Source organism: Canis lupus, chromosome X (assembly GCF_011100685.1).
Source record: "Canis lupus familiaris isolate Mischka breed German Shepherd chromosome X, alternate assembly UU_Cfam_GSD_1.0, whole genome shotgun sequence".
Taxonomy (NCBI): Eukaryota; Metazoa; Chordata; class Mammalia; order Carnivora; family Canidae; genus Canis; species Canis lupus.
The window spans coordinates 90,438,804-90,465,979 of record NC_049260.1 but is presented as its reverse complement, the minus strand read 5'-3'; the positions used below and the strand labels follow the sequence as shown (position 1 = coordinate 90,465,979).

The following is a 27,176-nucleotide window of genomic DNA, read 5'->3' as shown; positions in this document are numbered from 1 at the left end:
AAGGCTTATGAATTGTAAAATAGCATGCAAATATATGCTGTTTGTAATCTCCTGGACGCTCTTAAAGTTAACACCATGTCTAAATGATGCAAACAATTCAACCATGCTATAGCAGATAAGGTATATTTGACTATTCTTATGATTAACTGTAATAAATTTCATTTTATGCTTGCCAGTTTATTTTGTGTGAACAGCTTCAGCCATAGAGGAAATATACACAAACATAAATTCAATGTTCAGAGAGTGCCTGTACATAAAAAACACAAGGTTATGTGAAAATCATGGCAATGAATAGTCTTCATGTGTTTTGAGGCTCATTGTTTGAAATTCCTTATGGACAGTTCCTGTAAAGAACCAGATTACTTCCAAAGGGAATAGACTTTAAAAAAAAAAAAACAAAGGGAATAGACTTGAATGAATGAATTAGAGACAATAATATTGTGGGAGACAAAAGTAGAAGGAGGAAAGGCCGTATACTCTTGAAATGGTGGTTCAGAGCTGCTTGAGATGGAAGTGACAGGCCAGTGTTAGAAGTTCGGAGGCCCAGGGAAGAGAAAAACTGTGTGGATTAAGAAAATACTCTCTTCTCTACTCTTTCCAGGTGTTTAATGCTCAAGGTAACTAAAAAAGGTTTAAAATAGGTAATGAATACCTGCCATTTAACTCTTTTTAAGAACAATGTGAGAGTGTAAATAAATGAATATAGAATTAGTACTCGTACTCAAAATAGTAGCTGAGAACAAAATGGTGAGACGTGGAGCTTGAGACAACCTGTAGGAGGAAAAAAAAAAAAAAGAGCCAACATTTGAAAAGCTAGGGATTATGTTAGGTTAGTGATGTCTGTGGGTGGGGCAGGGGAGTGTGTGTGTAGATTTTTCCTCTGTCCAAGCTTCTTTAAGATAGACCGTGAATTAAATCCACATGAGCTAGATTAACCAGAGAAAATAAAATTTCCGACGTAGGGGAGAACCACACACACACACACACACACACACACACACTCATGAGATTCCAAAAACAGGCCAGCTGAGATCTGTATCACCCTGAACTAAGAAGGGGGGGATTGGGGTCTGAAACTTCAGAGAGAAGGGATGTAACTGTGACAGCAAGATGACAAAGGGGAAATGTTTGCTGGGCCACACAGAAACAAAAATGGGACCTAGAGAGGAATTTTAATGAACTGACTTTTCTAAATTATTCCTTGCCTACCACTGCTAGTTCATATTACAATGTAGTTGTCTATGATGATAGCTCTCTTTCTAGAGCACGTCCTTTATTCTAAATTTTCTTTTGGCAGTTGTTAGGGGAGAAGGGTGGTGGGGTGACCAAAGTTTCTTCCTCAGTCTTGTGGATCTTAGTAATTTTCATCTCAAAATCTCTATGCCATTGAGGCTTCTCTCTCGAGGCAGCCTGTCATTGGCCCCTAAGGTACCAAGTACTTTATCTGAGTCTTCCTCTTCAATTTTTGCTTTGATGTATCTGCCTTCCAATTTATCAGTATATATGCCACTGTCCAAATAAAAAAGACTGTGTGTTTATAGAAAAGCCTGGGGAAGAGTCTTTCCAGTGTTTCTCTTTTTGTACTCCCTCCTTAGAGTCCTCAGCAACTTTCATTTCCTCCCTCTGCATCACTCCAGAAAGGCTTCACCCAGAAGCGAATGTCCACAGTTGGGTCAGACTCAGGACCTCTCTCAAATTTGCCCTGTGACTTCATGTTGCTTAAATGCTTAAACTGTCCTGATTGTTTCCTAGGATATTTCATTAGGATGAGATCTTAGCTGCTGAGAAGGTTTGAAATGCCAATTGTTTTTATTGTTGGAGGGTTTCTTTCACACTCACTGAGGCGGGAGCTGGAGCTGGTAAGAGCATGTGGATCTTAGCCCCAAGAAGCTTCATCCTGAGAATGTATCTTCAATGTAATATCGTGTGGCAAACTGAAGATCTGTGTTGAAAGGAAGAGTGTCACCATAATGACATCCATTTTTAAGGCTTTTAGGAATAGATGACTAGACTATGAATCCAGCCTGTCCCCTGGGGAGTGTATTAACGCATTTAGGCCATAGGGTCGATTGAGAAATGACTGCTGTGATGTACTTACTCACCAACCAGGGCCTCAAAGAGTTACTGAACCACTCCGAGGCCCTGAGAGTAATTTATACACTGAAAAGATTTGACTGAATAACTACAATCTGATGCGTTTTAATGGGCTTTGAGGAGCATCAGAGACCAACTTTTAGAAGAGCACTTGTACTTTGTAGAGGTGGGATTGAGGGCTACGCCATTTAGAATTTCCATTGCTTCTTTTGAAATAGAACAAAACTCCTGTTACTTTGACCTTTCCGGGGAGTAATTTCTTTTGCAGGCTAATGCTCTTCTCCTCCTCTAAATGGCTCGATAACAATTGAGGAAGAGGCAGATTGGGCAATCAGTCAAGATGCAGAGTGCTGAAAATGGCAAATGTTCAGACTGATGAAATTAGGAGACATTTCACAGATGAAAATCTGCCAAATGGAGTTTTATAAACACACAACATTGCCCCCATCCTATTGTAACCCCCTTATGCCACTCTTCTCCGTACAGGCGATGCTAATAGGAATTAGTCACAGCGGTGGTTGGCCTGTGTTTTACATTACAAAATACATCTTTTAGACCTACCGATATTAGAATTCCATTCTGTGTTTACTCCACTTAACAGCCTCCCAAGCATCACGTATTTCAAAAGTGATATTTTACCCTTCATTAAGCCTCGTATTCCAAGAAAAAGTGTCTTTGTGACATTTAAAAGAATGACGTTAGGATGATCTTTAAAGTCTAGAGACAGGATTCACAATGAAATAATTTGGGTGCCTAGTATATAATGAATCCATTTGAATGAGAACCAAGGGAAGGGGAAAGTGTCTTAAGCAAACATTTTAGGGTCTCACACAGGTTGCAGTTTTTTCCATCACTAAATTAATATAAGGGATACAGTGTTAGTTTCATAAAAGTTAATTAACTCCCCCCACAGCAGTGCTTCTCATAGTCTGGTCCATGGACCACCTTCACCTGCATCACTTGGAGTGCTTATTTAAATGCAGATTTTGGGAGCACCTGGGTGGCTCAGTCAGTTAAGCTTCTGCCTTTGGCTCAGGTCATGATCCCAGGGTCCTGGGATGGAGCCCTTGCATTGGCATGTTCCCTGATCGGTGAAAGCCCGCTTCTCCCTCTCCCTCTGCCCCTCTGTCCACTTGTGCTCACTCTTGCTATCTCTCTCTCTCTCAAACAATAAAATCTTTTAAAAAATGTAGATTTTTGAGAATTACCTCTAACTTGGAATTCTTCCTTCCTGGGACAACTGAGTGGCTCAGCGGTTGAGCATCTTCCTTTGGCTCAGGGAGTGATCCCAGAGTCCTAGAATTGAGTCCCACATCTGGCTTCCTGCGTGAAGCCTGCTTCTCCCTCTGCCTGTGTCTCTGCCTCTCTCTGTGTCTCTCATGAATAAATAAATAAAATCTTAAAAAAAATAATTCTTCCTCTTCCATCCTTCCCTCCCTCCCTCCCTCCCTCCCTCCCTCCCTCCCTCCCTCCCTCCTTCCTTCCCTCCTTTCTTTTCTTTCAGAGGGAGGGTAGGGAAGGCCAGAGAGAAAATCTTAAGCAAGCTCTATGCCCAGCACAGAGCCCGACAAAGGGCTCCATCTCATGACTGAGATCATGACCTGAGCTAAAACCAAGAATCAGACACTTAACCAACTGAGCAACCCAGGCACCCCTCTAACTTAGGATTTCTTTTTTAAAAAAGATTATTTATTTATTCATGAGAGAGAGAGAGAGAGAGAGAGAGACAGAGACCAGAGACAGAGAGAGGCAGGCAGAGACACAGGCAGAGGGAGAAGCAAGCTCCATGCAGGGAGTCTGACATGGGACTCGATCCCAGGACTCCAGGATCAGGCCCTGGGCTGAAGGTGGCACTAAACCGCTGAGCCACCCGGGCTGCCCTAACTTAGAATTTCTGAGCATATGGGTATGAACCTTCATTTTAACTAGCTCTTTGGTGATTCTTTTGCCCAATAATGTTTGAGAATCCCTGTTCCAAAGTGGAACAGGATATGCTGATAGGATCTCATGTCAAAGCTTTTGGCTAAGAACACTCATGTAAACACATTTATTCGAGGGTTGTAGGCTTGTCAAACCACTATGAAAGTTACCACAACTGGATGCTTCATCAGTCACAATAAGGAATGCCAACCATGTATGTATAGCTGCCATATTGAAGAAATGATCTTACAGTTATGAAATCTGGAGGGTAAAGGAGATAAAATAGCTGGACATTGGCCAGTTGTAGGTGCATAGTAAGTGTCAGGGGAAGGAGATGTGTAGGGAACAGAGGAAAGGTAACAACATTCCCTGGAGGCAATTTTTACAGCCATTGACAGAGAGACCTAACAGAACAAGTAGATTTGGGACTTGGTTTAATCCATCAGAGGATGGTAGTGATAAAGACCAGGAGAGTTCAAGCAGAGAGGAAGCAGGAATATATGAGAGGGGTGGGCACTGTACATATACAGGTAGGGCCAAGGTTCCTTTAAAGTCCACGTACATTGACCATATAAGTCTTCTTAACATGGAGTCCTTCTACTCCCTGCATTATCACTTGTAGGTATTTGTCAGAATGCAAATTTCTGAATCTCAACCCACAAGGCTACTTCGATCCTATCATGTGGAGTTGAGAGTTCAGGAATCTGCACTGCGAGCATATTAAAGCAATCCTGATGGAAATGAAAGCTTAGCCCTGCAGTTAAGGTAACTATCACAAGGCAAAAAGTAGTACTCCCTTAGGATAGCAAAGCTTAATTCGGGCATTGTATGAATTTTTTATGGCTGTTGTGACAAGCTACCACAAACATGAGGCTTAAACCAACAGAAACCTATATACATATTTATTTATATAAATTAATTATCTTATATAATAAGGAGGAAGGGGCAAGGGAAAGAGAAAATCTTAAGCAGGCTCCATGGAGCCTGAGGCGGGGCTTGATCTCACGATCTTGAGATCATGACCTGAGCTGAATTCAAGAGTCAGATACTTAACTGACTGAGCTACCCAGGCACCCTAAGAACTAGTCTACAAGTCTGCAAACTTAGACAAGCTCCTTAACTTCTCTGTACCTGTAAAATGGGGGATAGTTATACCAATAGTGCCTTGTGAATATTTCACGTGTTCATATGTGTAAAGCTTTAAGAACATGTAAAAACACATAGTAGATGCTATATCACTGTTAGCTATTATTACTTTCCTAATAATTAGTCTCTCAACCTTACTCTTCTGTCATATGGGAGTCCCGTTTATTTTCCAGTGTAGTTCCCTAGGGCTGCCATGTGGTCTATTCTTAGGTGAACCAAACTCCAACGGTAGTTCAGAAATTCTACCCCCATACTCCTATTTGTGATTAGAAAGACTATGGATCTGCCATCAGTTAAGAACATTTATGTGTTCTTTGCAAGAGGTAAGAAGCACAAGGATCTTTTCCTATATAATCCCTGGTGATCCTCCTGCTTGCCCACTTATTTGTAAACACATAATTCTGGCTTTCCAGCTATACCAGCCTCTTCTAGGCTTTGGACATCGGTTTCTTTTTTTTTTTTCCTGCTGAAATTAAAACTTTTTCTTCTTCTGATTACCATAGCTGCTAACCACACCCAACTGGTAAATCTAAGGTGACTGACTCTAAATTGCCTAGTTGCCTTCAAAGTTTTTATATTTTTACTCTCATTGTCTTAGGTAAATCTCTTTCTTTTGCAAACCAGAAAACAAATCTTAAACCAGCTTAAACTCCACACTGTGCTTAGTTCACATTTCTGAGAGAGAAATATCATTGGCTACTGATCATTCAGTGGGATGGCTATTCTTGGGTTTGGTGTCCGAGTCTATAGGTAGATAGTGGTGCTGTTTATATAGACAAGGTGTGTGACTTGAGAAGACAATCCCAAAGTGTAAATGACTAACACTTTTGCCCATCTATAGGGCATGTACTCCCCTATGGGCTCTTTCTTATCATCTCCCGTGAGGACCCTAGCTCTACTCACCACTGGACTGCCTTTACCACGAGAAATAGCAACTGACTGACATGTCCATGCTTCCTTCCTTCTTAGAAAGTAGTAGTTAGGGGGCACCTGGCTGCCTTAGTTGGTGAAGCACGTGACTCATTCTCAGGGTCATGTGTTTGAGCCCCATGTTTGGTGGAAAGATGACTTAAAATCTTAAAAAAAAGGAAAGAAAATAAAGAAAGAAAGAAAAGGAAGGAAGGAAGGAAGGAAGGAAGGAAGGAAGGAAGAAAAAGAAAGAAAGAAAGAAAAGAAAGAAAGAAAAGAAAGAAAGAAAGAAAGAAAGAAAGAAAGAAAAGAAAAAAGAAAAGAAAAGAAAAAAGAAAAGAAAAGAAGTAGTAACAGCAACATTCCTTACCCTTTCAGAATACAGATCTTTGAAAGAACTCACATACTAGGTTACCAATTCATTAAACAGTGGGTGGCATACTAGAAAACTTTAGAAAGTGGGTCAAGACACCCGGGTTATAATCCCAGACTGAACCATACCATACATATGACTTTTTGCTTCTATGCTGAGAGCCCGGTGCCTTCCATAAGGCTATACTCATGTTTCCTTATTTCTCAAGACCAGCTGGGTTGCTATGGAAACTTCTATGTTGCCTATGCAACATAAATATTTGCAAAAAGTACAATCCTCAGCCAGCATTTGCTACAGCACTAGCAAAACTGCTTGCAGCTGAGCAATACTAGACATCCCAGGACCAGTGCTGTACCACGGAGGTATGTGTAGCACTGGTTGAGCTAAAGGCATGCCAGAAGCTGACTCGGAGTAGGTTTCACCATCCCTTTCCTTGAATGTGCCTGTTGGCACTCCTTCTGTCTTGGAGAATGACAACTGGCAAATTGCCTCGCCCTCCCCGCCCCCTGCTTTTTCTGTTTATTCTACAATTGCCAAGAGAGCTGTATAGGAAGATCGAACTCAAAATTAGATCCTAGAATAGATCCTTGAATCAAGGGATGAAAAGTCTGGAGCTGTGGTTATCCAAGGCATTTGTTTTCCGGCTTCTTTGCCCAGGTCTTTGGTGAAGGGGTTCTAAATCCCAGCAATCAGATTGAAAGTTTTGGCTGGCTTACATCTAAGGCCCTAGACTAAAATTTAGCTACTCTTCACAGGAAATGGAAACCTGTGAGCCTCATGACTAACCACCAACCTGTTTTTATTAGTAGTAGTAGAGTTAGTATTTTACTATGACACATGCCACTACCAACCTTGTTCAGCTTGTTATGTTTGTTGATCTTTGTTTTGGACTTTGCATTTGGTTGAAAGCATGGTACCTCATAGGACAGTGAAGCCATTCCACATGGGGAATAAAGAGGCCGAAGTAGGTGTGTATATAGTCATATAGTGTGTGTGTGTGTGTGTGTGTGTATACACTATATATATACTTGGTTTGTGTTTAGTTTCAGTATATGATACAAGCTGTTTCTAATTTCAGTTGATGTTCCTTCAGATACTGGAATTCCAGCAGATTTCTGCCTCGTCAATCATTTTGTAATGTATATGTGAGAGAAAATTTCAATTGCAAAGAATCCAAAAGTTTGAATTCCAAAGACTCCAGTTCTTTTCTTCTGCCCTTCATCTCTATTTTAATAGTAATACTAAAAGTTCTCTGTATTAAGTACTTTTTTTGTTGCCAGTCCCTGTGTAAGTAGATGACATGTAATATTCCTTTAAATCCCCAAAATAACACTCTAAGGCTGGGGGTATTGTCATTCATTCCATTTTATAAATGAGGGCTCTGAGACAGGGAAATCAAGCCAACACTTTAGACAACTAAGTTGTAGAACTATAATGTAAAGCCAGATCAGTCTTATTTCAGTACTCTTATTATTAATGACTCTACTGTTTCCCATGATATTATATTGCCTCAATATTTGGAGCTTATAGTAACAGCAAGTGGAGGCATAGCAAAGAAAAATAGTATTGGCTGTATATGGACAGTATAGGCAAAACTGTGGTCAGTACCAGGGCAATCATGGGGGATTTGGAATCATTATTAGAACCTGTGATAAGACTTTTTAAACTTTTGAGTTGTCACTTTTCATATATTTTAATAATCTGTGGTTCCCACTGATAATCTGGCCCAAGTTTATACTTATTGGGACCTTTTATACTCCTTTACACTGATAGGGCAGAGTCTGGAGGAAGTCAACTTTGTGTCACAGGAGGAAGGAGCCTCTGGTATGTTATGATTCTGAAGCTTGGAGCTTGGTCTTTATATCACAGTTGTTTATCTCTGTAAACAACTTTATTGAAGTGTAGCTTACATACCAAAGGTTTGTCCATTTTAAATTTACAGTTCAGTGATTTTTTTAAGTTAACTTAGAGGGTTGTGCAGCTCTTCTCATAATCCAGTTTTCAATTTTCATCTCCCCCAAAAGAAATACTACATCCATTAGCAATAATTCCTAATTCTCCCATCTCCCAGCACTAGGCAACTACTAATCTACTTCTTGTCTCTACGGATTTGTCATTTTGGACATTTCATATAAACGGGATCCTATAACAAGTGATCTTCTGTGAATGGCTCCTTTTGTTTAGCATAAGGTTTTTGAGGTTTGGGATGCCTGGGTGGCTCAGTGGTTGAGCATCTGCCTTTGGCTCAGGTTGTGATCCCAGGGTCCTGGGATCGAGTCCCACATCAGGCTCCCCGTGGGGAGCCTGCTTCTCCCTCTGCCTGTGTCTCTGCCTCTCTCATGAATAAATACATAAATCTTAAAAAAAAGGTTTTTGAGGTTTACTCATGTTGTAGCCTGAATCAGTACTTCTTACATGTAGTATCTGCACAGCTTTGAAAGACAAAAGCATAAATGAGTCATGAGAAGCTTTCCCTCTGCTCAAAAGGGAAAACATTTTCAAAAACTAAAAGTGGTGTTGCAGAAGACACTAAAGATAGGATTTAGGACAAGTGAGAAACAAAAGGGCTATAAGAAAATAAATCAACCTTAGCTTGTGAAACTAGAACTGATGAACTCAATAAATAGAACAACTGAAATATCTGTAAGATGTTGCAGGAAGTAGAAGTACCAGGACAAAACCATAATGCTTTGCAGAAGATAATAAACTACTTCTTAAAAATTAATGCAGAGTTTCAGAGGAGACACCATACCTGATAAAGGGAAGATTATGAAGAGGAGAAAGAAATATCTTAGCTCTTCTTCTTTGGAGATATCCCCTTAAAAATCTGAGTTAGTTGGATTATTCATGATATTAGCGAATACACCAAAATTCCATCAGGTTCTATTAAATAAAAGCAGAAAAGAGGAAAGTTATAGAATCATAATTTGGGAAATAAAAACTCAGTGTATTGTGAGGTGGTGGTGAAGTGGGTATAGGTAATCAAAAGGTATACACTTCTTGGGTATCTGGGTAGCTCAGTTGTTTAAGCTATTGATTCTTGATTTCAGCTCAGGTCATGATCTCAGGGTAGTGAAATCAAGCCCTGCATCAGGCTCCTCACTCAGTGCAGAATCTGCTTATTCCTCTCCCTCTGCTCCTCCCCCTACTTGCATGCTCTCTCTCTCTCAAATACATTATAATTTTTTAAAAAAGATATAAACTTGCAGGCATAGAAAAATAAGTCCTGGGAATGTGATGTAATGCATAGTGACTATAGTAAGTACTATATTGTATTTTGGAAAGTTGCTAAGAGAGTAGATCTTAAAAGTTCTCATTACAAGAAAAAAATTATAACTGTAGTGATGGATGCTAACTGGACTTGTGATTATTCTGAGATGTACAGAAATATTGAATCATGTACAATTGAAACTAGTATAATGTTATATTGAAATTATGTTCTAATAAACATAAATATGAAAAAACATACTGCAATATCAGATATACTATAGATAAATAAGAGATGCTGGAAGAATATTGGCATAAAGAACAAAGTAGTTTAGATTAAAAAGAGGACTGAACTATGTATATGAAGGGAAACTATGGAAAATTTGAGAGTATTGAGCTAATAAGAAATGAATTATAAATGTCTATGGAAATGTTACTGCTTTATTTGGTGGTGGAAAAAGATGATAAATATGTATAACATGTAAATAACTTTGCTAATTAAAAGCCTACAAGGACCAAACAAGATAATGACTGGGAAAGCAGTTTGAAAAGTAGAAAGTGCTATGCAAATGTAGTTGCTGTTGTCATTAAGTTTTGTGCTTTAGACTTCACATTATTCTCTCTGTGGCAAGCTATTCATGGATGCTGCCTTATTTTAGTTCCTGTCTTCCTTGGCAAAAACACATTTTGTTCTGTGGCCTTTGGAATTTGGAATGTTCTCTGGTCACTGGCTTCTCTGTTGGGATTTCAGTTGCTTATCCTACTTGCCTTTCTGATTCTCTGGATTCGTGTCTGGACAATGGTGATACTAGGCTTACTCTGGGCTCTGATTTTCCCCCCGCATAAGGGTTTATGGCATGTAGCGTGGAATGGAATGTTCAAGGGGTCATGCCCATCATGCCATTTTGTGCGCTGTCGACATTACTCTTGGCCTTCCTTTTCTCTTCTTGTCAGTGGTGCCACCGTTACTTCATTCATCTAGGCTCACAAACATTTGAAGTCTCCACCCCCTTGGTCACTTAAAAATACTTCTGGGGCAGCTACCATATGCAAAGCCTAGCTGTGCTAAATATTGGAAGGATACAACTCATCACCAAAGCAGTCACAGTCAAATGTGAAATAAGATGCTTGTATAAGTTATAATAATAGAAAGGTTGATACGTGTTATAATGAAATTGTAAGGAAAGGACAAATAGGGGCGCCTGGGTGGCTCAGTCAGTTAAGCACTGGATTCTTGATCTCCAGCTCATGATCTCGGGGTCACAGCATAGAGTCCATGTGGGGTTCTCTGCTTAGCTGGGAGTCTACTTGAGATTCTCTCCCCCTCCCTCTGTCCCCTCACCCACTTGCATGTGCTCACTCTCTCAAATAAATAAATCTTAGAAAAAGAAAAGGACAAACAGAATTTTAGCACAGAAAATGAGAAAAGGTTTCACATAGAAGGTGATATTTAAGCTGCATGTTTTCTCCTGTTTTTAAGGTATACATTTCATACAGAAAGAGTCACCCTCTTTAGCATACAATTCAATTACTGCATAAATCCCTCTGATCCTTCAGAACCAAACCTTCCCCAGACCCCTAGCCAACAACCACTCATTTGTTAGCTGTCTATGGTTTTGCCTTTTCCAGAATATCATAAAAAAGAAACCATACTTTGTAAAGCACTTGTACACTGGCTTCTTTTACATGCTATAATGCATTTGCGATTCATCCATGTTGTTGACTGTATCAGTAGTTCATTGCTTTTTATTGCCATGTAACACTCCATTTTATGGATGTATCACAGTTCATATATCCACCTACTAGTTCAAGAAATTTGCGTTGTTTCCACTTCAGGGTATACAAGTTTTTCATGACAACACAATTTTTTATTTCACTTTAGTAAATATCTAGGAATGGGATTGCTGGGGTGTATGGTGAGCTTTATGTTTAGGTTTATAAGACACTACCAAATTTTGTCACCCTCTCTGATTTTTCTCACTCATTTTCTCTCCTTTCCCCTATAATCTCTTTGACTATTTTTTATATTCCCCATATGAGTGAAAGCATATACTGATTGACATGAGAGACTCCTAACTCTGGGAAACGAACAAGAGGTAGTGGAAGGGGAGATGGGCAGGGGGATGGGGTGGCTGGGTGACGGTCACTGAGGGGGGCACTTGACGGGATGAGCACTGTATTATATGTTGGCAAATCGAACTCCAATAAAAAAACATACAAAAAAAAAAAAGACACTACCAAAGTGTTTTCCAAAGTAGTTATACCTAACATAAACGTATGAAAGTTCTGGCTGCTTTGCCTCCCTGCTGCTATTTGCTAATATTGGTTCTCTTTTTGTTATTATAGTATTCTAAATAGTGCATAGTGTTATCTAAATGTGGTTTTAATTTGAATTTCCTATGGTTAAATATGAAGATCTTTTCATATCTTTATTTGCCACTTGTATAGCTTTCATGACATTTCTATTAAAATATTTTTAACTAATTTGTTATTATTGAGGAATTTTTCTATTTATATATTTTTAATTGAGATATAATTCACATCCCATAAAATTCACCATCTTCAAGTTAACAAATGGCTGGGTTTAGTACATTCATAAAATTATGCAACCATCACCACTATCTAATTTTGTCACCCCAAAGAGAAACCCCATAGTCATTAACAGTCACTCTTCATTTCCTCTACCCCAGGCTCTGGCAACTACTAATGGATTCATATACTCTGGATAGTTTGTATAAATTGAATCATATAATATATCGCCTTTTGTATCTGGCTTCGTTCACTCAGCATATATTTATTCAAGGAATGTTGATTTTGTAGCATGTCCCTCATTCCTTTTATGGCCAAATACTATTCCATTGTATGGATGTACCACATTTGCTGATTCATTCATCAGTTGATGGGCATTTGGGTTGTTTCCATCTCTTGGTTTTTATGAATAATGCTGCTATCAACTTCTATGTAAAGTTTATTGAATACACATGTTTTCAGTTCTTTTGGATATATACCTAGAACTGGAATTACTGGATCATATGGTAACATATATTTTATATGTGCTAGATAAAACTGATTTATGGAGATAAGTTATTCACATGTTTTTTTCTGAGTCCTAGGGTTTCTCTCTCTCTTTCTCTCTCTCTCTCTCTTTCTACAAAGATTTATTAATTTTTTTGAGGAGAGAATGGACAGCAGGGGCAAAGGGAGAGAGAGAGAGAGAAAGAGAGAGAAACTTAAGTAGAGTCTATGCTGAGTGCAGAGCCCGAAGCAGGGCTTGATCCCATGACCCTGAGATCAAACCAAGAGCCAGACACTTAACTGTCTGTGCTATCCAGGCACCCCTCTTTTTGTTATCTTAATAGTGGTTTTTGGAATTCTAATTTGTTTATGGATCACAGTTTGTCATGTTATGTAAGAAATCTATGCCTAAACCAGGGTTACAAAGATTTTGTTCCATATTTCCATCTAGGTCTTTTATGGTTTTAGGCTTAACATTTAGGTCTATGATCTAGTTTTTGTTAATTTTTGTGTGTAACGGATGGATCAAGTTCATCTTTTGCATGTGGATATCCAATTATGGACACACTGTTATCTTTATTCTTTGTCATAATCAAATGGTTATATTTGTGTGGGTCTATTTCTGGACTCGACTCTGTCCCAACAATCCATATATCTATCCTTTTGCCAATACCATACTCTATGATTACTGCAGCTCTATAGTAAACTTTAAAATCAAGTAGGCTCATTTCAAATTTGTTCTTTTTCAAAATTGTTTGGATTACACTAGTTCCTTCCCCATCCTGTATGAATATTTTTGAAGCCAACTTGTCTACTTGTACAAAAAGATTCCTTCATAGATTTTGATTGTAACTGCATTGAACTTGTAGATCAGTTTGGAGAGATTTGACCTTCAAACAGTATTGAGTTTTCAAATCCATCAATGTTCTATGTCTCTCCATTTATTTAGGTCTTCTTTGACATTTTCCAACAATGTTTTGCAGGGATTTTTTTCCCACATACATATCTTACACATATTTTCCTGGATTAATTTAGACTAGTATTTTGTTTTTTGATGCTACTATAAATGGCACATTACATTTCAATTTCCAGTTCATTGCTAATATAGAGAAGTATAGTTTATTTTTACATGTTATCCTTGTATCCCAAGACCTTGCTAAATTCACTTACTTGCTTTATTAGCTCTTTTGTATTTTCCTTAAGGATTTCTATATAGATAATCACATCATCTGCAGATATAGTTTTATTTCTTACGTTTGATTGAGTGCTTTTAGTTTTGTTTTAAGTTGTTGTTGCTTTTGTTGTTTTTGTTGTTGTTGTTTTTTTAAGACTTTATTTATTCATGAGAGGCAGAGGGAGAAGCAGGTTCCCTGCAGGGAGCCCAATACGTGACTCAATCCCAGGACCTCTGAATCACAATCTGAGCCAAAGGCAGATGCTCTACCACTGAGCCACTCAGGTGCCCCTGTTTTTTGTTTTTGTCTTTTTTTAAAAATTTTTTTTAATTTTTTTTTAAATTTATTTATGATAGTCACACAGAGAGAGAGAAAGAGAGGCAGAGACACGGGCAGAGGGAGAAGCAGGCTCCATGCACCGAGAGCCCGACGTGGGATTCGATCCCGGGTCTCCAGGATCGCGCCCTGGGCCAAAGGCAGGCGCCAAACCACTGTGCCACCCAGGGATCCCTGTTTTTGTCTTTTGCAGTGACTAGTACCTCCAGGAAATATCTTGAATAGGATTGGTAAGAGTGAATCTGCTTGCTGTATTCCTGGTCACTGAAGGCTTACCTTTAAATCACTCTTTAAGTCACTCTTACCATTAAATATGAAAGCTATAGTTTCCTCAGGTTGGGGAAGTTCCTCTATAATCTTACTTTGCTAAGAATTTTATCAGGAATGGATGTTGGACTTTGCCGTGTGCTTTTCCTGCATTTATTGAGATTTAAGGTATCTATGAGTCATGTAGGTATTTTCTTAAGTTGCAGATTTTGATTATCAGTGTGGGTAGGGACTGAGGTTATGCATTTCTGATAAGCTCTGAGATAATGTTGATGTTGTTGGTCATGGACCTCACTTTGCCTAGCATGGACATAGGCTATACCTCTATGGCTTGAAGGGAACACACTAAAGGATGCTAAGAAAGTAAGACATGCAGGGAGAAATGCAGAGAATAGATTTTTGTCATGAAGGGCAGTGAAGGAGAGGATAAAGAATTATAGAGTGACCCACAGTTTTAGTATCTTCAGTACTAGGTTTGCCAAACATGAAATTAGTCTCGGTTTTTGCAGCAGAAGTTATGTCACTTATTTTGTACCTATTTATGATATTTAAAATCTCACGTATTTTTATAAAACCAGATATCTCTCACTGTCCAAGTCTGTTGGTTTCCAAGTTTGGATTGTGGTGGTTCAGGTCAGAAAGAACATCACAGGATCTGGATATATTTGGTTCTGATGTTTTGAGTAGTGAGTAGTAGTAAGAGAGTAGTAAGAGTCAAATAATAAAGGATATCTGTCCTTTTTTTAAGATTTTATTTATTTATTTATTTATTCATGAGAGAGAGAGAGAGAGAGGCAAAGACACAGGCAGAGGGAGAAGTAGGTTCCAAGCAGGGAACCCGATGTGGGACTTGATCCCAGGTCTCCAGGATCATGCCCTGGGCTGAAGGTGCCACTAAACTGCTGAGCCACCAGGGCTGCCCAGGGATATCTGTCCTAATGCAAAAAAAAAATGTGTCTTAATCTGTTTGATTTCTGAGTTTGTATCACCTGAGTTCTGATAGTGGAACACTTTTTATACAAATTTTCCCCCTACTAGCTGCATAATCCTTTAAGGTTAAGATCATGTATTTATTTGTCTTTGTGTTCTCAGCCACTTGTATATCAGTTGGTACTTAGTAGGTGCTTATGAAATAGTCATTAAACCGTTGAAATGAGCTAAAGGGAGGAAAAACAAATAGACTACTTTGCCAAGGAGTTTACTTGCAGAGAGAAGGAGAGAGATAATTTGACAGATGAGAGGATTCAGGGCTGAAGGAAGATTTTTGTTTTGTTTTCTTCTTTTTCATTATTTTGAAGCCATATAGATTTGTGGCTGATTTTAGGCAGAGAGGAAAGACCCAAAAACGAAGTAGTGATTGAAGATACAAGAGAAAACAAATAATTAATAGAGCAGGTTTCTGTAAAAGATAAAGAACACAAGTAGCTAGCTTAATCATGGGGAGGGGGTAAACACATTACTTTAGCCCAATTTTTCACTCAGTCATGTAGAATCTTCATCACTAAGCCATTTAGCCATAGCCATCACTATAATCCACTCTAATCTAGGACCTCATTGCTTTTTTATCTCAGTAACTGTTAATTGATCTTCTTCTCTATAATCATGTTTATTCAAGAGTTTCTTTTGCATGTGCCTGGTGAAACTGTCTCCCAGAATCTTTTCCAGGAACAGCCCTCCTCCTGGAGAACCCAGTATGAGGCTCTTCCTTTCTGATTTCTGATTTCAGCCTGGCATCTCAACCCCTTGAGATGAATGAGGATGTTGGGTTCTTACTGTTTTCTTCAGCCTTATACTTCTTTATGGGTTCCATTGTCAAAGGTTAACATGTAACTCTTGATTCTCTTGCTATGTTGGCATTTGACACACTGGAATTTGTTCCTATAATTCAAGTGATAATAATACCTTCTATTTTCTAATCAAGGAGCAAAGATTTCTGCCAAGGAGACTTTTTCTAAAAATTGATTTCAAAGGAATGCCATCAAGTGTGTAGCTCCATATGCCTGCATGTGCACACTTGCACATATGTGTTTTATGTCACAAATATAATTACTCTTGGATATGAGTTTATTCTCATGTGTGGGCTAATTGATAGCTTACAGGGTATTTGTTTTCCAGTCTGCTGTTTTTGCTCTGAGCAAAAATTTACTCAGCTGATGAGAATATTTTGACAACTCTGCCTGTGTGTCCAGGAACTGCAATTTGGTATGAATTTTCTGGCTGCAATGACCCAATTTTAAGATGTAAAATAGAGTACTCTAAATTTATATGGAAATAATGTAGCAAACCTAATTCCCCCACAAGGAGTAACAAACATTAAGACCTTATACAGCTCCTAATATATAAAATCATAGGATGGAAATATCATGACTATAGCCTCCTTAACTCATTTGCAAATATTACAAATGTTGTTTACTGAAACTGAGTTCTAGCAAAAGTTACAAAGAATTATGGTTTCTAGCTTGAAAAAAAACAGTTGAATTTAATTCTTAGGAATGATTCAGTCAGCATTTTATGATTTATTTGTACCTTTAACAATATCCATCCTTTTTCAAAATTTGTTTCTCAATGCCCTGAAATATGAATATGCTCAAACAATTATTTTTAACAAAGCGTTTTGTTTTTCTTTGGGGTTCAGTAGTTTAATAACTGCCTTTATGTAATTCAGTGCGATTCCTATCTCATTCATTTCTTGGCTATTTCATTTTTAACATTCTGGTCACATAAAGGAATGCACACTGAATTTTATGGATGACCAAAGGAAACCAATCACTATATATATTTTTTAAAAACTCATTTAACATTTGCATAGGTGTTTTGTGAACTTTAATATTTAAAATCCTGAAACTCAACCAATATAAGTACTGAGCTGTCATTATTTATTAAAGATGCCTTTACCATAGAAGCCCTAAAATATCATTCTGTACTTGCTGACAGGGAAAGCAAAGCAATCTGCATTCCCTGGAAGGTGTGGTGTTTTAGCAGCTTTCCTCTGCAGATTGAGGCTAGCCTGACAAAATTGATTATATTGATCATTTTATGGGTCGATTGCCAAGAGATTGAATGGTTAATTTGATTTGGTCTTCTTAATGGCCAAAAGGACCAGATGGCTTGATTGGAAAGATGACTGAAATGACAAATTCAACTGTGAAAACATTTGAATCAATGATGATATGTTAACACCATTTCACATCTCAGAGAGATGTAGAAACTTCAAAGCCTGAATTTCAGATTAGACTGAAGCCTTCAGTCTTGATGGCTAGCTCAGAATTAGTATTGCAGTAGACAACTTTAACTGGGGTTCAACTGAGTAAATATTTGTGGAATGAATAGATAAATTCATGGTATTTTCAAATTTTCCATAATGTACATCCCATGCTAAAGAGTAGGATATTAAAGCAACCAGAAAGAAAAACAACAAATTGCTCATGCTATTGAAAAGTCTTGAAAGCATGCCCGAACTAAAATGATGATGGACCACGATATGAGGATCTATAATGAATTTACAGCATAAACATCGTGACTCATAAGCTTGTCACACAAGAGCAATTTGAAAAAGGAGTCTTGGCAAATTGATACTTGTGTTCCTTGCTCCCTTATATTCTGAAGGGAGATTTTTTACCAAGTATTAGGAAACTATATGAAAATGAAGGTCATTAACAGCTAAAAAAGGAAATGGCAGTTTTATGAAGCAAAGATTTGTATATATTAAGGCTGAAGTATCCGATCTAGTTCTGTGACTTTTGGCTCCATTTCTGACTGCAGTGGCAATGTCTACACATACTGAGTAGAATTGAGGTTGGAAGCAATTATCACAATGACTCTGTTATAGTATCTCCTTAACAAGGACAACATTGGACACAGATGAAATCCTCCAACTTCAATAAAATAAAATTTCCTTATAACTTGCTTTCCTTAAACTTTTTTAAAAACTTTTTTTAAAAAAAACTTCCTTTTTTATTGTTGCTTTTGATTGTTTTATTTCTTTCATGAGATTTTTCCTTGCTTGTGCATATCGGAAATGTTACCATCCTGGAGCACCTGGCTGGCTCAGTCAGAAGAGCATGCAACTCTTGATCTCAGGGTTAAGAATTTGAGTCCCACGTTGGGCATAGAGATTACATATATATTTATATACAAATTTATATATATTATATATTATTGTATTTTAATATATAATATATAAATATATATTATTTATAAAATTAAATTTTAAAAAAAGAAATGTTACCATCCTCAGGACACAGTACAGTAGTAGTTTACCTGTGGTTGAAACATGGCCTTTTTTTTAAGTAAACTCTACACCCAATGTGGGGCTTGAGCTCAGGACCTGGACATCAAGAACCGTATGCTCTGCCGACTGGTAGAGCCCCTACCAGGTCCCCAACAGGTGCTCCTAAACCTTGCTCTTTCTGTTCAGCTGTCTGTGGTGTTGTCCTTTTATCTGGGTGTCTGGGTCCTCAATATACAAAGTAAAGGTCCAGACAGGGGCAACCCTGTTTTTGGAGTCTTTCACCAAGACTCTAAGGTGATGGCCAATCAGAGTTCTGTTCTTGAAGTGTGAGGCCTAGATAAGAGTATGTGAATTTGAAGCAGGTTTATCAGAGATCCTTTGTCTCAGACCATGAATTTATCTATTCATTCCACAAATATTTTTTTTTCAAAATTTTTAAAGGTATTTATTTATTTATGATAGTCACAGAGAGAGAGGCAGAGAGACACAGGCAGAGGGAGAAGCAGGCTCCATGCACCGGGAGCCCGACATGGGACTCGATCCCGGGTCTCCAGGATCGCGCCCCGGGCCAAAGGCAGGCGCCAAACCGCTGCGCCATCCAGGGATCCCCATTCCACAAATATTTACTCAGTATCTGTTACATCCTAGACAATGTGCTAGGTGCCTGGTATACAATAAGTAATAATATAGGTGCAGACATTAGCAGAATAACCTCTCAAATATATTTGTAATTAAAACGTTTTATATGTAGTGTCACAGTAAAGGTCCAAGTGATATGAATGCATAATGCAGACTGGTGGCACCTTTAGATTGTTGATCAGGGAAAGTGCCCTTAAGACAGATATTTAAGCTGACATCTGAAGGATGAATAGGTGTGGACCAGATTAAGAGAGGTAGTGGGAGAAATGCACCGCAGTGTATGCAAAGGCGTGGAAGAGATAGGCTCTCTGGCTGAAGGGCAAAGAGAAGAGGAGAGACTAGCTCCAGATAAACCTGGAAAGGTAGGTCAGGTCCTGCAGGCTGTATTAGTTGCTAGGGCTACTGTAGGAAAGTACCAGAAACTAGTATGGCTTAAACAACAGAGATTTACTGTCCCAAAATTCTGGAGGCTAAAAGTCTAAAGTTAAATTGTTGGTAGAGTTGGATCCTTCTGAGGGCTGCAAGGAAAGGAACTTTTCCAGGCCTTTCTACTTGATTTCTATCTTACCATCCTTTCCCTCTGTCTTCACATTGTGTTCTGCGTATCTCTTTGTTTAAATTTCCCCTCTTTATGAGCACAGCCATCATATTAGATTGGTGCTCGCCCTAATGACCTCACTTTAACTTGATTGACTGTATGAAGACCCTACATCCAAATAAGCTCATATTCTGAGATATTGGGGGCCAGGGTTTCAACATAGGGATTTAGGAGGGACTGCACACATAAAACAGAGCCTTCGAGGATATGTTACTATTTTAGATTCTTTTTAAATGCTTAGGGCAGCCATTGAAGGATTTTGTTTTTTAAGAAGATCCTTCTGCTATGTGAGGAATCTATTGTAGGGGGCTATTTTAGATTCCTCTTGGGACACCTGGGTGGCTCAGTGGCTGACAGGCTCAGTGGTATAGCATCTGCCTTCTGCTCAGGTTGTGATCCTGGGGACCTGGGAGCCTGCTTCTCCCTCTGCCTGTGTCTCTGCCTCTATGTATCTCTCATAAATAAATAAAATCTTTTTAAAAAATTCCTCTTGCTGATGTAACAAATCAACACAAACTTGGAAGTTAAAAAGAAAAAAAAAACACATAGATTTACCAATCTTACAGTCCTGGAAGTCAGAAGTCCAAAATCCATTTACTATGCTAAAAATCAAGGCAGAAGTCTTCCTTGTGGAAGCTTTAGGAAAGAATTCATTTTAACTTTTTCAACTTCCAGAGGCTGTGTACATTCCTTACCTTATGGCTCCTTCCACCATTTTCAAAATGAGCAAGATAACATCCTCTCCTCTGACATTTACTCGATTCATTCCCTTTTCTATCTCTGACTCTACCTCCCTTTTTCTGAAAAGGACCCTTGAGATTACATTGGAACAACTGTGTAGTTCAGGATAATCTCATTTCAACATGCTTAATCCCATCTGTAGAATCCCTGTTACCATGTAAGGTAATAGGTGCACACAAATGAGGATGTGGACTCCTTCACAGGTGTACAGTGTTAGGTAGAGGGGGCATTACTCAATGTACCACAAGATCAAAGAATGAAAGCCAAAAGCCAGTCACAAAGCTTTTGTAGGAATCTAGACAGGAGGTAATGGTAACTTGGACTAGGTAGCAACAGACGTGCAGAAGTATTCAAATCGGAGAATTACTTAAGACACAAAATCGGTAGGACTTGCTTTTGACTTGGAGAGGACAGGGGAGTGAGAGATGGAGTCCATCATTCAGCTTCTATCTAATGTGCCTCCTGGCTATTGTGAATGTCTTCTTCCTATACTGGACTAGAAAATTACAACTTGCATTTTGAAAAGGTTCCTATATGTTTCTAAAAGTAGCCCTTTCTGCATTCAAAAAGCAGCTTTGTTTCTATGTTTATTTTGGCATAAGTAGACATTTTATTTTTAACTTTTTGGAAGAGTTGTGTAAAAACAGTTTGCTCAGATTTTGAAAACTTATGAATAAATCATTTGAAATGGCCTACTAAATTTGCTATTTATCCCATTAAGCTTGAAAATGGAAGTGAAAAAGAAGCTAAAGATTGGGAAAATAAAGTAAATTAGCAAATGAAAATTGGTTGATTGTTCAAACTGCATCAAGAGTGGGTGGCAATTGGGGCACCTGGGTGGCTCAGTGGTTGCACGTCTGCCTTTGGCTCAGGTTATGATTCCAGGGTCCTGGGATCAAGTCCCGCGTCAGACTCCCCACAGGGAGCCTGCTTTTCCCTCTGCCTATGTCTCTGCCTCTCTCTCTGTGTCCCTCATGAATAAATAAATGAAAGATTTTTTAAAAAAGAGTGGGTGGCAATTGATATTTTGAAAAGACAAAGAATTTTCCTGAGCAGATGACTGAAATTTTGTACATGTTTTGAATGACATTACAGGAAAGGAGGATGGATTCAAGTAGGAGGTTTCCAGAAAGCTCTAAGGGAGAAGACCAAGGTATGTTGAAAATTTTCCTTGTGTAATTCCTATAGACAGGAGCTTTGAGGAATATTTAGCGATGAGAAAAGGGAATCATACAACTGTATGGGCAATCTTTGGCCAGACAAATAGCACATTGTAGGTACACTCTGAGGCAAATTTAACAAAGTAAGATAACTATTTTATGATGTTAGATGGAGCTTTAGAACACATACCAGAGTCCCATTCATTTAAAAATCCCTCTAGGGGAAAAAAAAATTTAAAAGGATCAGCTTAAATGATGACTCTGCCCAGCAGTACTATTTGAAGAAAAGCTGTGTCGGAAGTTGATGAATTGTTGATTTCTTTCTTTTTTTGCGAGTTACCAGCTGAATTTGAAATTAAATACATCCATTGCATGAGGTGCTTTCCATTTTGAACTCTTTCTAGTACATTCTGTAGTTTAATGCCTTATTAACTCTAGTTTATCCCAAATGTGCTATGTTTGTTTTGTTTAAGGAGAACGAAAGTATCATACAAGTCTGTAGACATGTTTACTTGTACTAATCAAGCTATCTAGATCATTATAGATTCTGCACTGTAGCATCACTGGAATAGACTGAGACTTACCGAGGAATACAGTGGGGTCAACACTTTACCTCATATGCTCTGCCTGTGCCAGTGGCAGCTTACCCCAGAGGTAGAACCTCCTCCATTCACCATTTGAAATCTTAGTCCAAGCCTCCTTTCTGATAAACACTTCTTACAGTATTTAGGATTTTATTTCCTGATCTGGGGGGGAACATTTTGCTCTGTAATGGCAGCCTTACTAATTTACTCATTTAAGCACATCTGTACAACTTTGGCAGATGCTTGCTTTAGGAGAAACCACCTGATATAGATGCCTACTACTTAGAAACCTGACTTCTAAGCCTACTCAGTGTCTGAGATTAGGCCACCTAAGAGAGGAAGTTCATCCATAGATAGCATTTCTGGTTTTCCTATGGATTCAGAGGGGAAGCAGGAAGAATGAATAAATGAATGAGACATTATCTGTAATTACTATAACAATCTTACCACCTGTAAAAATAGGAGGCTGTATTAGGTCTTTAAGGTTCCCTTCCAGCTCCTCTGAAAGATGTATGGAGAGAGATAGCTTACTCTCTCATTCACAGAACACCTCCCCAACCCAACTGTAATATTCCTCCCTAGCCCTTTCAGCAAAAAGTTGGAAACATATTTTTTAAATATTTTATTTATCTATTAGAAAAAGAGAGAGCTATCAAAGGGAGGATCAGAGGGAGAAGGACAAGTAGAGTCTGCATGGAGCCCCATGCAGGGCTCGATCCCATGAGCCTGAGATCATGACCAGAGCCCAAATCAAGAGTCAGACCCTTAAGTGACTGAGCTACCCAGGTGCTCCAAGATTGGAAACATGTTAAAGCTGACCATACAACCACACCAACTGTGGGTATGTGAATGTCACAACATTTCTGAAGTTCATGTCAACTTACTGTTTATTTATTATCTCATGAGCTTATGAGTGAGTGTGCCATAGTGATCCTCCTACACATAGAGAACAGGTAGGAAGTGTAAGCCCACTGGGAGCCAAAATACCTGACTCCACTTGAAGTATGGTGGATGACATGCTGAGGTATAAGGATAGGCCACATGATATGGTAGAAAGAACCTGAGTTTTAGAGGCCTATATATATATGGGTTTGATTACTACCACTACCCATTTCTACCAGGATGATCTTACATAAGTTATGTGAAATAGGAATGATAATTTGATTGCCTAGCAAAGTAGGTATTCAGCATCTATCTGTCACAGTAGGAGAAACAAAGGTTGGGTACCAGAGAGGGAGAGGGCTGCCTACATACTTTTCTTTTTTTTAATATCTATCTATTTATTGATTTATGATAGACACAGTGAGAAGGAGAGAGAGAGAGATAGAGACACAGGAGGAGGGCGAAGCAGGCTCCATGCCGGGAGCCTGACGTGGGACTCAATCCCGGGACTCCAGGATCACTCCCTGGGCCAAAGGCAGGCGCCAAACCACTGAGTCACCCAGGGATCCCCCTGCCTATATACTTTTCAATGGTTCTGTCTGTTGTGGTGCCTAAAATCATCTTGTATCCCATTGCTGCCACCAATCTCTTGACTGATTCTTGACCTTAGCCTAGAGCTGTCAATGTTAGGAACATAAGCTGTGTACATATGCCCTTCTTTAGCTTTTTAGATGAGCAACATAATAAATCTCCCCTCTCCCCTCCGGCCAACTTAATGTGGCTGGCTTACACAGTAAGATGGAAAATAGAGTTAAGCATGTAAACGTTTGATTAGAAGATGGATAATATCTGTGATAGTTAATTTTATATGACAACTTAAATGAGCTAAGGGATGCCCAGATAGCTGTTAAAACATTATTTGAGTGTGTCTTTGAGGGTGTTTCTGAAAGATATTAGCATTTGAATCGGTAGGCTGAGTAAAGAGATCCACTCTCACCAATGTGGATGGACATCATTCAAACTGTTGATGACTGAAATAGAACAAAAAGGCAAAAAAAAAAAAGGGGGGGTGAATTCCCACTCTCTTTTTTTTTTGAGCTGAGTCTTCCATTCCTCCTGCCTTGAGACATCAGAGCTTCTGGTTCTTAGGCCCCTGGACTGGAATGCATTAGACCATCAGCTTTCTCATTCTCCAGCCTCCTCATTCTCCAGCTGTAGACTGTGAGACTTCTTGGCCTTCATAACCACGTGAGCCAATTCCTAGAATAGATCTCCTTTTATGTATTTTTCTCTATATAACATCTTGGTTCCGTTTCTCTGGACAACCCTCATACAATATCAAAATTAATATTAGTAATAATAATTATAATAATGACAGCAAATAATTATGAGCTTTTGCAGTTTTCAGGCTTTATGCTCAGTCAGTACTTGACCTGCATAATCACTTAATCATCACAATAGTCTGATGAGACAGTTACTGTTCTTATTCTTCTGTTAAGTCAAAGCCATTAAGGCTCAGAGAGGCTAAGTAGCTTGCCAAAAGTCAGGCAACTAGTAAACATAGGAAGGGGGATTTCAGTCCAAATGTGTTTGACTCTGAAGCCTGAGTCTCACCCACTAAGCTATTTGCAGTGATCCCCAATTGCTGTGATACTCAAATGAGACTGTAATTGAGGTGGTGTTTTTAAAACCTGGAAGTACTATCAAAATGGAAGGGCTTATTATCACACAAATGATTAACTGAGGCTATTATTGTTTATCCAGATGCTTGGCAGCATGTAGACAAAGGCTGAGGCTATCCTGGACCCTTTCCAAGTGGCAAAAGCTTAAATGTAACATAAGCAAATTGATGACATGTCTTGACTCTCAGTGTAATAGGCAAAGCTCCTAAGTACAGCTTTAGAGCCAGCATACCTATCTTGTTTAAGTGACTGTATCTGTTTTACAATCCAGAGACTACATAACTTGAGAATGTTGGTGATTATTCTCCAGCATTCATTTAACAAAAGTTTATTGAGTACCTTTATTCTGTGCTCTACATGTTAATGGAGCATCTCTGTTTAGAGAATTCTTTCTCTGGGAAGAGGTTTGTTAACTTATATTTGGAAACATGAGCAGAAACATTGAGATAGAACTCATTTCATCAATGAGAATAGTCACTGGTTGGAAGTTCAGAGGTTTAGAGTAGGGGTTTTCATATTATGCATATCAAAATCATCCAAGAAGCCTGCCCAGGATTTTACCACTAAGATTCCAGTTTCCTTTGTTTGGCTGTATCAACAGCTCTCCTGGTGATTCTCATTGTCTAGCCAGGCTCGCATAGCCACTGGCCTATAGCATCTTATTCCATCCAAGCTTCCAGCTAATGAAGGGATGCAATAAAAAAAGAAGACTCTGAGAAATTTGACTTTAGGTCCAAACTACCTACTCCCTTTTCTCATTTCCCTGGATACTGTGGTCACCAGCATCCTTTTTAAATATTGGAGTGTGGGCTTATAAGATAAATATCTACACTATAGGGTGTGAAGATCTGGGAAATCAGGTAATCAAAATCTCAAAGGTTCTACAGGTCTAGCTGGTAATTCAAGTGAGTGAAGCAAGCCAGAAGGAGACTATGGTGAAGTGGAGACTACAGACTGCATGCAAAGTAAGGCTGGAGGTGGGGCAGCCAGCCAATTGTTCTCTTAGAGTAGAGTCAGAACTTTGAGAAAAGTGTTGTACTGAGACTGGAAGCATCACCTAAAAACTTGTTCAAAATGCAAATTTTCAAGCTCTTCCCCCAGAGCCACTGGACTGAATCTAAATCTGGTGGTGGAAGGACAGTAATCTGTGGTCTCACAAGCCCTTCAGGGGATTCTAATGCAATATAAACTTTTTAAGTCACTGCTATACAGCAATGTAGGCCCGGTGTGTGGCCAGATCTTCTGATTTTTTTAAAGAAAAAATAGGAATCTGGCTTTCTTTTATTGAGTAGCTTTTTAGTTGTGCTATACATATTTGTGAAGCATCTCCTCCGCTTGAATTATTCTGAACACTCTTGGGTTGAACAGATGGGCAGCTGAATCAGGGTGTGTGTGTGTGTGTGTGTGTGTGTGTGTGTGTGTGTGTGTTTTAATGTATCCTGTGGTCCAAGGAAAATGTATCCCTGGGTTAATCATGCAACTGTCTCTATTCTACAAGGTTAACATAGTTTTGAAATATCCTTCATATCTTAGGATATTGAGCGGTAGGTTGGGCAATGTCACTGTGTAACCAGTTAAACCATAAAATTTGGAATACTAGAATAGATGATTTAGATATAAGAACCCCAGCCTAGGTATAGTATTAGTTTTAGGGATAAAACAAACAAATAACAAGCAAGGGCTATAGATTAAATCAGTGTCACAAGTTTAAATCCTGTCATTCCAAAATCAAATTTCCAGATGAGGTTCCTTCCTACCTAATAATAATAAATTAAATAGATCTCCAGTGAAGTCCTCTTAATTTTTTTCCAGCCTATTCCACACTTTTGTACTAGGGGAAGCATGTAATGCCTAGGGTGTGGCATTTACAACTCTTGGTAAAGACCTTAGCACTCTTTTTACATTTAAGGAATTATGTGTGTGAATGCGTGTATGTGAGATTTACTTGGATTTTGCTCATGAAATGGTGGATGTTGAAAGCTATTGTATGGCACAGAAATATTAGGGTTTAAAATGTACCAGAGGATGGACAACCATCTCAGTTTTCACAGGACTGAGGAAGTTCATTAAAAGAGGAACTTACAGTTTCAAAACCAGGACAGTCTAAGAAAACCAGGACAAGTTGGTCTAGTTTTTAGTGCTGATATTTCTCTTATATCACTTCTCTTTGGATGTTGAATACAGTAAAGGTAAGAGGTAGGAAGAAAAGTCACATTC

The 27,176-nt window shown here is 38.7% G+C and overlaps 1 long non-coding RNA gene across 4 annotated transcripts in view; it reads left to right on the top strand.

Moving 5' to 3' along the window:
- Nucleotides 1-27,176, top strand: part of LOC111094911 — a 159,007-nt gene that overhangs the window by 71,580 nt on the left and 60,251 nt on the right. For all 4 annotated transcript variants that reach the window (XR_005386003.1, XR_005386001.1, XR_005386002.1 and 1 more), the window contains one exon: nucleotides 21,747-21,804. This is a non-coding gene — a long non-coding RNA (uncharacterized LOC111094911). The remainder of the gene's footprint in view (nucleotides 1-21,746; nucleotides 21,805-27,176) is intronic.